General features: G+C 47.3%; 1 pseudogene; it reads left to right on the top strand.

Annotated features, from left to right (window-relative positions):
• The first annotated feature begins 2,352 nt into the window (after window positions 1-2,352).
• Window positions 2,353-11,284, top strand: LOC129856044 (small integral membrane protein 31-like; annotated as a pseudogene).
• Window positions 11,285-13,109: the final 1,825 nt, after the last annotated feature.

The raw sequence follows: 13,109 nt of genomic DNA, 5'->3' as shown, positions 1-13,109 counted from the left end.
AGATACCCGTTCGGCGATTAGATACCCGTTCGGCGGTTAGATACCCGTTAGATACCCGTTCGGCGGTTAGATACCCGCTCGGCGGTTAGATACCCGTTAGATACCCGTTAGATACCCGTTCGGCGGTTAGATACCCGTTAGATACCCGTTAGATACCCGTTCGGCGGTTAGATACCCGTTAGATACCCGTTAGATACCCGTTAGATACCCGCTCGGCGGTTAGATACCCGTTAGATACCCGTTAGATACCCGTTCGGCGGTTAGATACCCGTTCGGCGGTTAGATACCCGTTCGGCGGTTAGATACCCGCTCGGCGGTTAGATACCCGCTCGGCGGTTAGATACCCGTTCGGCGGTTAGATACCCGTTCGGCGGTTAGATACCCGCTCGGCGGTTAGATACCCGCTCGGCGGTTAGATACCCGTTCGGCGGTTAGATACCCGTTCGGCGGTTAGATACCCGCTCGGCGGTTAGATACCCGTTCGGCGGTTAGATACCCGTTCGGCGGTTAGATACCCGCTCGGCGGTTAGATACCCGTTCGGCGGTTAGATACCCGTTCGGCGGTTAGATACCCGCTCGGCGGTTAGATACCCGCTCGGCGGTTAGATACCCGCTCGGCGGTTAGATACCCGTTCGGCGGTTAGATACCCGTTCGGCGGTTAGATACCCGTTCGGCGGTTAGATACCCGCTCGGCGGTTAGATACCCGCTCGGCGGTTAGATACCCGCTCGGCGGTTAGATACCCGCTCGGCGGTTAGATACCCGCTCGGCGGTTAGATACCCGTTCGGCGGTTAGATACCCGTTCGGCGGTTAGATACCCGTTCGGCGGTTAGATACCCGTTCGGCGGTTAGATACCCGCTCGGCGGTTAGATACCCGTTCGGCGGTTAGATACCCGTTCGGCGGTTGGATACCCGTTCGGCGGTTAGATACCCGTTAGATACCCGTTCGATACCCGTTCGGCGGTTAGATACCCGTTAGATACCCGTTCGATACCCATTAGGCGGTTAGATACCCGTTAGATACCCGTTCAGCGGTTAGATACCCGTTCGGCGGTTAGATACCCGTTAGATACCCGTTCGGCGGTTAGATACCCGTTCGGCGGTTAGATACCCGTTCGGCGGTTAGATACCCGCTCGGCGGTTAGATACCCGTTCGGCGGTTAGATACCCGTTCGGCGGTTAGATACCCGTTCGGCGGTTAGATACCCGTTAGATACCCGTTAGATACCCGTTCGATACCCGTTCGGCGGTTAGATACCCGTTAGATACCCGTTCGGCGGTTAGATACCCGTTAGATACCCGTTCAGCGGTTAGATACCCGTTCGGCGGTTAGATACCCGTTCAGCGGTTAGATACCCGTTCAGCGGTTAGATACCCGTTCGCCGGTTAGATACCCGTTCGCCGGTTAGATACCCGTTCGCCGGTTAGATACCCGTTAGATACCCGTTCGGCGGTTAGATACCCGCCCAGCGGTTAGATACCCGTTCGGCGGTTAGATACCCGTTCGGCGGTTAGATACCCGTTAGATACCCGTTCAGCGATTAGACACCCGTACAGCGGTTAGATACCCGTTAGATACCCGTTCAGCGGTTAGATACCCGTTCGGCGGTTAGATACCCGCTCGGCGGTTAGATACCCGTTCGGCGGTTAGATACCCGTTAAATACCCGTTCGGCGGTTAGATACCCGTTCGGCGATTAGATACCCGTTCGGCGGTTAGATACCCGTTAGATACCCGTTCGGCGGTTAGATACCCGTTAGATACCCGTTCGGCGGTTAGATACCCGTTAGATACCCGTTCGGCGGTTAGATACCCGCTAGATACCCGTTCGGCGGTTAGATACCCGCTCGGCGGTTAGATACCCGTTCGGCGGTTAGATACCCGTTAGATACCCGTTCGGCGGTTAGATACCCGTTCGGCGATTAGATACCCGTTCGGCGGTTAGATACCCGTTAGATACCCGTTCGGCGGTTAGATACCCGTTAGATACCCGTTCGGCGGTTAGATACCCGCTAGATACCCGTTCGGCGGTTAGATACCCGCTAGATACCCGTACAGCGGTTAGATACCCGTTAGATACCCGTTCAGCGGTTAGATACCCGTTAGATACCCGTTAGATACCCGTTAGATACCCGTTCGGCGATTAGATACCCGTTCGGCGGTTAGATACCCGTTAGATACCCGTTCGGCGGTTAGATACCCGTTAGATACCCGTTCGGCGGTTAGATACCCGTTAGATACCCGTTCGGCGGTTAGATACCCGCTAGATACCCGTACAGCGGTTAGATACCCGTTAGATACCCGTTCAGCGGTTAGATACCCGTACAGCGGTTAGATACCCGTTAGATACCCGTACAGCTGGTATCTTGACTCGCTCAACACAGAAATAGTCAGATGACGCAGATGCTAAGCTACAGGACAGTTTTGCTATCACAGACTGGCTTCATCAATAAGTGCATCGACGACGTCATCTCCACGGTGACCGTATGTACATATCCCAACCAGAAGCCATGGATTACAGGCAACATTCGCACTGAGCTAAAGGCTAGAGCTGCCAGGCTTTAACCCGGACGCTTATGCCCTCAGACGAACCATCAAACAGGCAAAGCGTCAATACAGGACTAAGATCGAATCCTACTACACCGGCTCTGATTGACTACAGCTCAGCGTTCAACACCACAGTGCTCTCAAAGCTCATCACTAAGCTAAGGACCCTGGGACTAAACACCTCCCTCTGCAACTGGATCCTAGACTTCCTGACGGGCCGCCCCCAGGTGGTGAGGGTAGGCAACAACATATGCGCAACGCTGATCCTCAATACGGGGGCCCCAGAGGGGCCTTAACTGCCTTGCTGAGGGACAGAACGACAGATTTTTACCTTGTCGGCTCTGGGATTCAATCCAGCAACCTTTCGATTACTGTCCCAATGCTCCTACCCGGCAGGCTACCTGCTTCCCAGCAACAGCTGGTGGTATTGTAACATCGAGAGGTTAAAAATGGTATTACAAAATCAAACTGGTCACATACAGATATTTAGCAGATGTTATTGCGGGAGTAAGTGAAATGCTTGTGCTCCTAGCTCCAACACTATCCACCATTATAGTTCATGTGAAATTAATATGTGTATTTGTGTAGATGGAGCTGCCGTTCACTGGTCTGGAGTTGGCCTTCATCATCATCGCCTTCATCGTCTTCTCTCTCTTCAGCCTGGCCTCAGTCTGTACTCAGCCAGACACAGGTACACACACACCTGGTTCAATAATGGTTCAATAAAAATATAAAGATTTCTGTTAATGTGTGTGTGTGTGTGTGTGTGTGTGTGTGTGTGTGTGTGTGTGTGTGTGTGTGTGTGTGTGTGTGTGTGTGTGTGTGTGTGTGTGTGTGTGTTGTGTTGTGTGTGTGGTGTGTGTGTGTGTGTGGCAGAGGAAGCTGTATATGAAGAGGTGAGGTTCCGAAGGAGACCAGAGAGGAAGCAACGTGTCATCGTTAAACTGGCCTCTCAGAAAGAACCCTGAACACTGTCCCAAACTGGCCCCTCAGAAAGAACCCTAAACACTGTCCCAAACTGGCCTCTCAGAAAGAACCCTAAACACTGTCCCAAACTGGCCCCTCAGAAAGAACCCTAAACACTGTCCCAAACTGGCCCCTCAGAAAGAACCCTAAACACTGTCCCAAACTGGCCTCTCAGAAAGATCCCTAAACACTGTCCCAAACTGGCCTCTCAGAAAGAACCCTAAACACTGTCCCAAACTGGCCTCTCAGAAAGAACCCTAAACACTGTCCCAAACTGGCCTCTCAGAAAGAACCCTAAACACTGTCCCTAACTGGCCTTTCAGAAAGAACCCTAAACACTGTCCCAAACTGGCCCCTCAGAAAGAACCCTAAACACTGTCCCAAACTGGCCTCTCAGAAAGAACCCTAAACACTGTCCCAAACTGGCCTCTCAGAAAGAACCCTAAACACTGTCCCAAACTGGCCTCTCAGAAAGAACCCTAAACACTGTCCCAAACTGGCCCCTCAGAAAGAACCCTAAACACTGTCCCAAACTGGCCTCTCAGAAAGAACCCTAAACACTGTCCCAAACTGGCCTCTCAGAAAGAACCCTAAACACTGTCCCAAACTGGCCCCTCAGAAAGAACCCTAAACACTGTCCCAAACTGGCCCCTCAGAAAGAACCCTGAACACTGTCCCAAACTGGCCTCTCAGAAAGAACCCTAAACACTGTCCCAAACTGGCCCCTCAGAAAGAACCCTAAACACTGTCCCAAACTGGCCCCTCAGAAAGAACCCTAAACACTGTCCCAAACTGGCCCCTCAGAAAGAACCCTAAACACTGTCCCAAACTGGCCTCTCAGAAAGAACCCTAAACACTGTCCCAAACTGGCCTCTCAGAAAGAACCCTAAACACTGTCCCAAACTGGCCTCTCAGAAAGAACCCTAAACACTGTCCCAAACTGGCCCCTCAGAAAGAACCCTAAAAACTGTCCCAAACTGGCCCTTCAGAAAGAACCCTAAACACTGTCCCAAACTGGCCTCTCAGAAAGAACCCTAAACACTGTCCCAAACTGGCCTCTCAGAAAGAACCCTAAACACTGTCCCAAACTGTCCCCTGAGAACGAACCCTGAACACTGTCCCAAACTGGCCTCTCAGAAAGAACCCTAAACACTGTCCCAAACTGGCCCCTCAGACAGAACCCTAAACACTGTCCCAAACTGGCCTCTCAGAAAGAACCCTAAACACTGTCCCAAACTGGCCTCTCAGAAAGAACCCTAAACACTGTCCCAAACTGGCCCCTCAGAAAGAACCCTAAACACTGTCCCAAACTGGCCTCTCAGAAAGAACCCTAAACACTGTCCCAAACTGGCCCCTCAGAACGAACCCTAAACACTGTCCCAAACTGGCCTCTCAGAAAGAACCCTAAACACTGTCCCAAACTGGCCTCTCAGAAAGATCCCTAAACACTGTCCCAAACTGGCCTCTCAGAAAGAACCCTAAACACTGTCCCAAACTGGCCTCTCAGAAAGAACCCTAAACACTGTCCCTAACTGGCCTTTCAGAAAGAACCCTAAACACTGTCCCAAACTGGCCTCTCAGAAAGAACCCTAAACACTGTCCCAAACTGGCCCCTCAGAAAGAACCCTAAACACTGTCCCAAACTGGCCTCTCAGAAAGAACCCTAAACACTGTCCCAAACTGGCCTCTCAGAAAGAACCCTAAACACTGTCCCAAACTGGCCCCTCAGAAAGAACCCCAAACACTGTCCCAAACTGGCCCCTCAGAAAGAACCCTAAACACTGTCCCAAACTGGCCCCTCAGAAAGAACCCTAAACACTGTCCCAAACTGGCCCCTCAGAAAGAACCCTGAACACTGTCCCAAACTGGCCTCTCAGAAAGAACCCTAAACACTGTCCCAAACTGGCCCCTCAGAAAGAACCCTAAACACTGTCCCAAACTGGCCCCTCAGAAAGAACCCTAAACACTGTCCCAAACTGGCCCCTCAGAAAGAACCCTAAACACTGTCCCAAACTGGCCCCTCAGAAAGAACCCTGAACACTGTCCCAAACTGTCCCCTCAGAAAGAACCCTAAACACTGTCCCAAACTGTCCCCTCAGAAAGAACCCTAAACACTGTCCCAAACTGGCCCCTCAGAAAGAACCCTAAACACTGTCCCAAACTGGCCCCTCAGAAAGAACCCTAAACACTGTCCCAAACTGTCCCCTCAGAAAGAACCCTAAACACTGTCCCAAACTGGCCTCTCAGAAAGAACCCTAAACACTGTCCCAAACTGGCCCCTCAGAAAGAACCCTAAACACTGTCCCAAACTGGCCTCTCAGAAAGAACCCTAAACACTGTCCCAAACTGGCCCCTCAGAAAGAACCCTAAACACTGTCCCAAACTGTCCCCTCAGAACGAACCCTGAACACTGTCCCAAACTGGCCTCTCAGAAAGAACCCTAAACACTGGCCCCTCAGAAAGAACCCTAAACACTGTCCCAAACTGGCCTCTCAGAAAGAACCCTAAACACTGTCCCAAACTGGCCTCTCAGAAAGAACCCTAAACACTGTCCCAAACTGTCCCCTCAGAACGAACCCTAAACACTGTCCCAAACTGGCCTCTCAGAAAGAACCCTAAACACTGTCCCAAACTGGCCTCTCAGAAAGAACCCTAAACACTGTCCCAAACTGGCCTCTCAGAAAGAACCCTAAACACTGTCCCTAACTGGCCCCTCAGAAAGAACCCTAAACACTGTCCCAAACTGGCCTCTCAGAAAGAACCCTAAACACTGTCCCAAACTGGCCCCTCAGAAAGAACCCTAAACACTGTCCCAAACTGGCCCCTCAGAAAGAACCCTAAACACTGTCCCAAACTGGCCCCTCAGAAAGAACCCTAAACACTGTCCCAAACTGGCCCCTCAGAAAGAACCCTAAACACTGTCCCAAACTGGCCCCTCAGAAAGAACCCTAAACACTGTCCCAAACTGGCCCCTCAGAAAGATCCCTAAACACTGTCCCAAACTGGCCTCTCAGAAAGAACCCTAAACACTGTCCCAAACTGGCCCCTCAGAAAGATCCCTAAACACTGTCCCAAACTGGCCCCTCAGAAAGAACCCTAAACACTGTCCCAAACTGGCCTCTCAGAAAGAACCCTAAACACTGTCCCAAACTGGCCTCTCAGAAAGAACCCTAAACACTGTCCCAAACTGGCCTCTCAGAAAGAACCCTAAACACTGTCCCAAACTGGCCCCTCAGACAGAACCCTAAACACTGTCCCAAACTGGCCTCTCAGAAAGAACCCTAAACACTGTCCCAAACTGGCCTCTCAGAAAGAACCCTAAACACTGTCCCAAACTGGCCTCTCAGAAAGAACCCTAAACACTGTCAAGTGTCCCAAACGGCACCCTATTCCCTACTTAGGGCACTACTTCCTGATGGATAATATAGTGTCTGTTTCCTGATGGATTATGTAATGTATGTCTGTTTGTTTCCTGATGGATAATGTAGTGTCTGTTTCCTGATGGATAATGTAGTGTTTATCTGTCTCTTTCCTGATGGATAATGTAGGGTCTGTTTGTTTCCGGATGGATAATGTAGTGTTTATCTGTGTGTTTCCTGATGGATAATGTAGTGTTTATCTGTTTGTTTCCTGATGGATAATGTAGTGTCTGTTTCCTGATGGATAATGTAGTGTTTATCTGTTTGTTTCCTGATGGATAATGTAGTGTTTATCTGTTTGTTTCCTGCTGGATAATGTAGGGTCTGTTTCCTGATGGATAATGTAGTGTCTGTTTCCTGATGGATAATGCATTGTCTGTTTCCTGATGGATAATGCATTGTCTGTTTCCTGATGGATAATGTAGTGTCTGTTTCCTGATGGATAATGTAGTGTCTGTTTCCTGATGGATAATGTAGTGTCTGTTTCCTGATGGATAATGTAGTGTCTATCTGTTTGTTTCCTGATGGATAATGTAGTGTATATCTGTTTGTTTCCTGATGGATAATGTAGTGTATGTCTGTCTGTTTCCTGATGGATAATGTAGTGTATGTTACCTGATGGATAATGTAGTGTCTGTTTGTTTCCGGATGGATAATGTAGTGTTTATCTGTGTGTTTCCTGATGGATAATGTAGTGTCTATCTGTTTGATTTCCTGATGAATAATGTATTGTCTGTTTCCTGATGGATAATGTAGTGTCTATCTGTCTGTTTCCTGATGGATAATGTAGTGTCTGTTTCCTGGTGGATAATGCAGTGTCTGTTTCCTGATGGATAATGTAGTGTCTGTTTCCTGATGGATAATGTAATGTCTATCTGTCTGTTTCCTGGTGGATAATGCAGTGTCTGTTTCCTGATGGATAATGTAGTGTCTATCTGTCTGTTTCCTGATGGATAATGCAGTGTCTGTTTCCTGATGGATAATGTAATGTCTATCTGTCTATTTCCTGATGGATAATGTAGTGTCTATCTGTTTGTTTCCTGATGGATTATGTAATGTCTGTTTCCTGATGGATAATGTAGTTTCTGTTTCCTGATGGATAATGCAGTGCCTGTTTCCTGATGGATAATGTAGTGTCTATCTGTCTGTTTCCTGATGGATAATGTAGTGTCTGTTTCCTGATGAATAATGTAATGTCTATCTGTCTGTTTCCTGATGGATAATGTAGTGTCTGTTTCCTGATGGATAATGTAGTGTCTGTTTCCTGATGGATAATGTAGTGTCTGTTTCCTGATGGATAATGTAATGTCTATCTGTCTGTTTCCTGATGGATAATGTAGTGTCTGTTTCCTGATGGATAATGTAGTGTCTGTTTCCTGATGGATAATGCAGTGTCTGTTTCCTGATGGATAATGTAGTGTCTGTTTCCTGATGGATAATGTAATGTCTATCTGTCTGTTTCCTGATGGATAATGTAATGTCTATCTGTCTGTTTTCTGATGGATAATGTAGTGTCTGTTTCCTGATGGATAATGTAGTGTCTGTTTCCTGATGGATAATGCAATGTCTATCTGTCTGTTTCCTGATGGATAATGTAATGTCTATCTGTCTGTTTCCTGATGGATAATGTAGTGTCTGTTTCCTGATGGATAATGTGGTGTCTGTTTCCTGATGGATAATGTAGTGTCTGTTTCCTGATGGATAATGTAGTGTCTGTTTCCTGATGGATAATGTAGTTTCTGTTTCCTGATGGATAATGTAGTGTCTATCTGTTTGTTTCCTGATGGATAATGTAGTGTTTATCTGTGTGTTTCCTGATGGATAATGTAGTGTCTATCTGTTTGATTTCCTGATGGATAATGTCTATCTGTCTGTTTCCTGGTGGATAATATAGTGTCTATCTGTCTGTTTCCTGATGGATAATGTAGTGTCTGTTTCCTGGTGGATAATGCAGTGTCTGTTTCCTGATGGATAATGTAGTGTCTATCTGTCTGTTTCCTGATGTATAATGCAGTGTCTGTTTCCTGATGGATAATGTAATGTCTATCTGTCTGTTTCCTGATGGATAATGTAGTGTCTATCTGTTTGTTTCCTGATGGATTATGTAATGTCTGTTTCCTGATGGATAATGTAGTGTCTGTTTCCTGATGAATAATGTAATGTCTATCTGTCTGTTTCCTGATGGATAATGTAGTGTCTGTTTCCTGATGGATAATGTAGTGTCTGTTTCCTGATGGATAATGTAGTGTCTGTTTCCTGATGGATAATGTAATGTCTATCTGTCTGTTTCCTGATGGATAATGTAGTGTCTGTTTCCTGATGGATAATGTAGTGTCTGTTTCCTGATGGATAATGTAGTGTCTGTTTCCTGATGGATAATGTAATGTCTATCTGTCTGTTTCCTGATGGATAATGTAGTGTCTGTTTCCTGATGGATAATGTAGTGTCTGTTTCCTGATGGATAATGTAGTGTCTGTTTCCTGATGGATAATGTAGTTACTGTTTCCTGATGGATAATGTAATGTTTATCTGTTTGTTTTCTGATGGATAATAAACTATTATATTATGTTCTTCTCTCTCTAATGTCCATGATTTGGTAGCGTTCAATAGAGGTGTAATAGAAAAGTATATAATGTGACATGTAGTTTCAATCCTAAATAGCACCATTTCGTTTTAACCTTGTGTCTCTGAGGCTGTAATACTGTTGATGACCACTAGGTGGTGCCAATACCCTGTATCTCTCTGAGGCTGTAATACTGTTGCTGACCACTAGGTGGTACCAATACCCTGTATCTCTCTGAGGAGGCTGTAATATTGTTGATGACCACTAGGTGGTGCCAATACCCTGTATCTCTCTGAGGCTGTAATACTGTTGCTGACCACTAGGTGGTACCAATACCCTGTATCTCTCTGAGGAGGCTGTAATACTGTTGCTGACCACTAGGTGGTGCCAATACCCTGTATCTCTCTGAAGAGGCTGTAATACTGTTGCTGGCCACTAGGTGGTGCCAATACCCTGTATCTCTCTGAGGCTGTAATACTGTTGCTGACCACTAGGTGGTGCCAATACCCTGTATCTCTCTGGGGCTGTAATACTGTTGATGACCACTAGGTGGTGCCAATACCCTGTATCTCTCTGGGGCTGTAATACTGTTGCTGACCACTAGGTGGTGCCAATACCCTGTATCTCTCTGAGGAGGCTGTAATACTGTTGTTGGCCACTAGGTGGTGCCAATACCCTGTATCTCTCTGAGGAGGCTGTAATACTGTTGCTGGCCACTAGGTGGTGCCAATACTCTGTATCTCCTAATCACAAAAGGTAGCATTTTTCAAAATAAAAACGGTTGGGAACTTTTAATGTACAATCAACAATGTCTGTTACGATTAAAAATGAATATTTCCCAAATATCGACTTGACTGTTTCTTTTTTAGAACTAATTATTGATCCTTGTATCTTGTGGTACTTGTGATATAACGTTTAGATAACATTCAGGTGTAAATAATGTGACATTAATATGATGGTAGTCGGTATGAAATCTCAGACTGTGTGTATCGAGTCTGTATGTATGTGTGTGAGTGTGTCTGTATGTATTGAATGTGCGTCTATTGGTTTCTGTATTGGCCAATCAGAGATGAAGGGTCTTAAGACTCATTAGCCTGACTAGGCCCCTTGACAATAGTTAGGACTGACACCCTTGTTGGCAGGACAACAGCAGCACTCCGAGCCTAATGATGGGGAATCGGACTGGCCCATCTGACCACAATCAACACACACACACACAGGAGTTAGCTGACAGACGACGTTCTCTAAAGCTCACACACAATCTGATGGGCTGAGTAGGTTAGAAACTAAAGAGGGGTCAAAGGGCAGGTGTGGGGGTCAGAGCTGTGTGTGTGTGTGTTCTGCAGCCGTGGGGAGTGTTTGAGAAGTCAGAGTAATCCCTGTAAGGATGTCTAATCCCTTAGGAGAGCAAACATTACAACACACAATCTCTATACGTGTATCTACGATCTAGACCTAACGGGAGAGGGAGAATGAGAAAGGGAGGAGAAGGGGAGAGAGAAAGATCTAGACCTCACGGGAGAGGGAGAATGAGAAAGGGAGGAGAAGGGGAGAGAGAAAGATCTAGACCTCACGGGAGAGGGAGAATGAGAAAGGGAGGAGAAGGGGAGGGAGGGAGAGAGAAAGAAAGATCTAGACCTCACGGGAGAGGGAGAATGAGAAAGGGAGGAGAAGGGGAGGGAGGGAGAGAGAAAGATCTAGACCTAACGGGAGAGGGAGAATGAGAATGAGAAGAGAAGAGAAGAGAAGAGAAGAGAAGAGAAGAGAAGAGAAGAGAAGAGAAGAGAGAGAGAGAGAGAGAGAGAGATGAACAACAATGACAAATGGTTTGATGAAGAATGCAAAAACCTAAGAAAGAAATTGAGAAACCAAATCCAACCAAAAACACAGAGACCCAGAAAATCTGAGCCTACGCCTTCACTATGGTGAATCACTAAAACAATACAGAAATACACTACGGAAAAAGAAGGAACAGCACGTCAGAAATCAGCTCAATGTAATTGAAGAATCCATAGACTCTAACCACTTCTGGGAAAATTAGAAAACACTAAACAAACAGCAACACAAAGAATTATCTATCCAAAATGGAGATGTATGAATAAACCACTTCTCCAATCTTTTTGGCCCTGGAACAAATAACAAACAGCAAAAACATACACATGATCAAATACAAATCTTAGAATCAACTATTAAAGACTACCAGAACTCACTGGAGTCTCCAATCACCTTGACTGAGCTACAGAACCCACTGGATTCTCCAATCACCTTGACGGAGCTACAGAACCCACTGGAGTCTCCAATCACCTTGACTGAGCTACAGAACCCACTGGATTCTCCAATCACCTTGACTGAGCTACAGAGCCCACTGGATTCTCCAATCGCCCTGACTGAGCTACAGAACCCACTGGATTCTCCAATCGCCTTGACTGAGCTACAGAACCCACTGGATTCTCCAATCGCCTTGACTGAGCTACAGAACCCACTGGATTCTCCAATCGCCTTGACTGAGCTACAGAACCCACTGGATTCTCCAATCGCCTTGACTGAGCTACAGAACCCACTGGATTCTCCAATCGCCTTGACTGAGCTACAGAACCCACTGGATTCACAAATCGCCTTGACTGAGCTACAGAACCCACTGGATTCTCCAATCGCCTTGACTGAGCTACAGAACCCACTGGATTCTCCAATCGCCTTGACTGAGCTACAGAACCCACTGGATTCTCCAATCGCCTTGACTGAGCTACAGAACCCACTGGATTCTCCAATCGCCTTGACTGAGCTACAGAACCCACTGGATTCTCCAATCGCCTTGACTGAGCTACAGAACCCACTGGATTCTCCAATCGCCTTGACTGAGCTACAGAACCCACTGGATTCTCCAATCGCCTTGACTGAGCTACAGAACCCACTGGATTCTCCAATCGCCTTGACTGAGCTACAGAACCCACTGGATTCTCCAATCGCCTTGACTGAGCTACAGAACCCACTGGATTCTCCAATCGCCTTGACTGAGCTACAGAACCCACTGGATTCTCCAATCGCCTTGACTGAGCTACAGAACCCACTGGATTCTCCAATCACCTTGACTGAGCTACAGAACCCACTGGATTCTCCAATCACCTTGACTGGGCTACAGAACCCACTGGATTCTCCAATCACCTTGACTGAGCTACAGAACCCACTGGATTCTCCAATCACCTTGACTGGGCTACAGAACCCACTGGATTCTCCAATCACCTTGACTGAGCTACAGAACCCACTGGATTCTCCGAACACCTTGACTGAGCTACAGAACCCACTGGATTCTCCAATCACCTTGACTGAGCTACAGAACCCACTGGATTCTCCAATCACCTTGACTGAGCTACAGAGCCCACTGGATTCTCCAATCACCTTGACTGAGCTACAGAACCCACTGGATTCTCCAATCACCTTGACTGAGCTACAGAACCCACTGGATTCTCCAATCACCTTGACTGAGCTACAGAACCCACTGGATTCTCCAATCACCTTGACTGAGCTACAGAACCCACTGGATTCTCCAATCACCTTGACTGGGCTACAGAACCCACTGGATTCTCCAATCACCTTGACTGAGCTACAGAGCCC

Source organism: Salvelinus fontinalis, chromosome 5, assembly GCF_029448725.1.
Source record: "Salvelinus fontinalis isolate EN_2023a chromosome 5, ASM2944872v1, whole genome shotgun sequence".
Taxonomy (NCBI): Eukaryota; Metazoa; Chordata; class Actinopteri; order Salmoniformes; family Salmonidae; genus Salvelinus; species Salvelinus fontinalis.
This window is presented reverse-complemented; position numbering and strand designations above follow the sequence as displayed.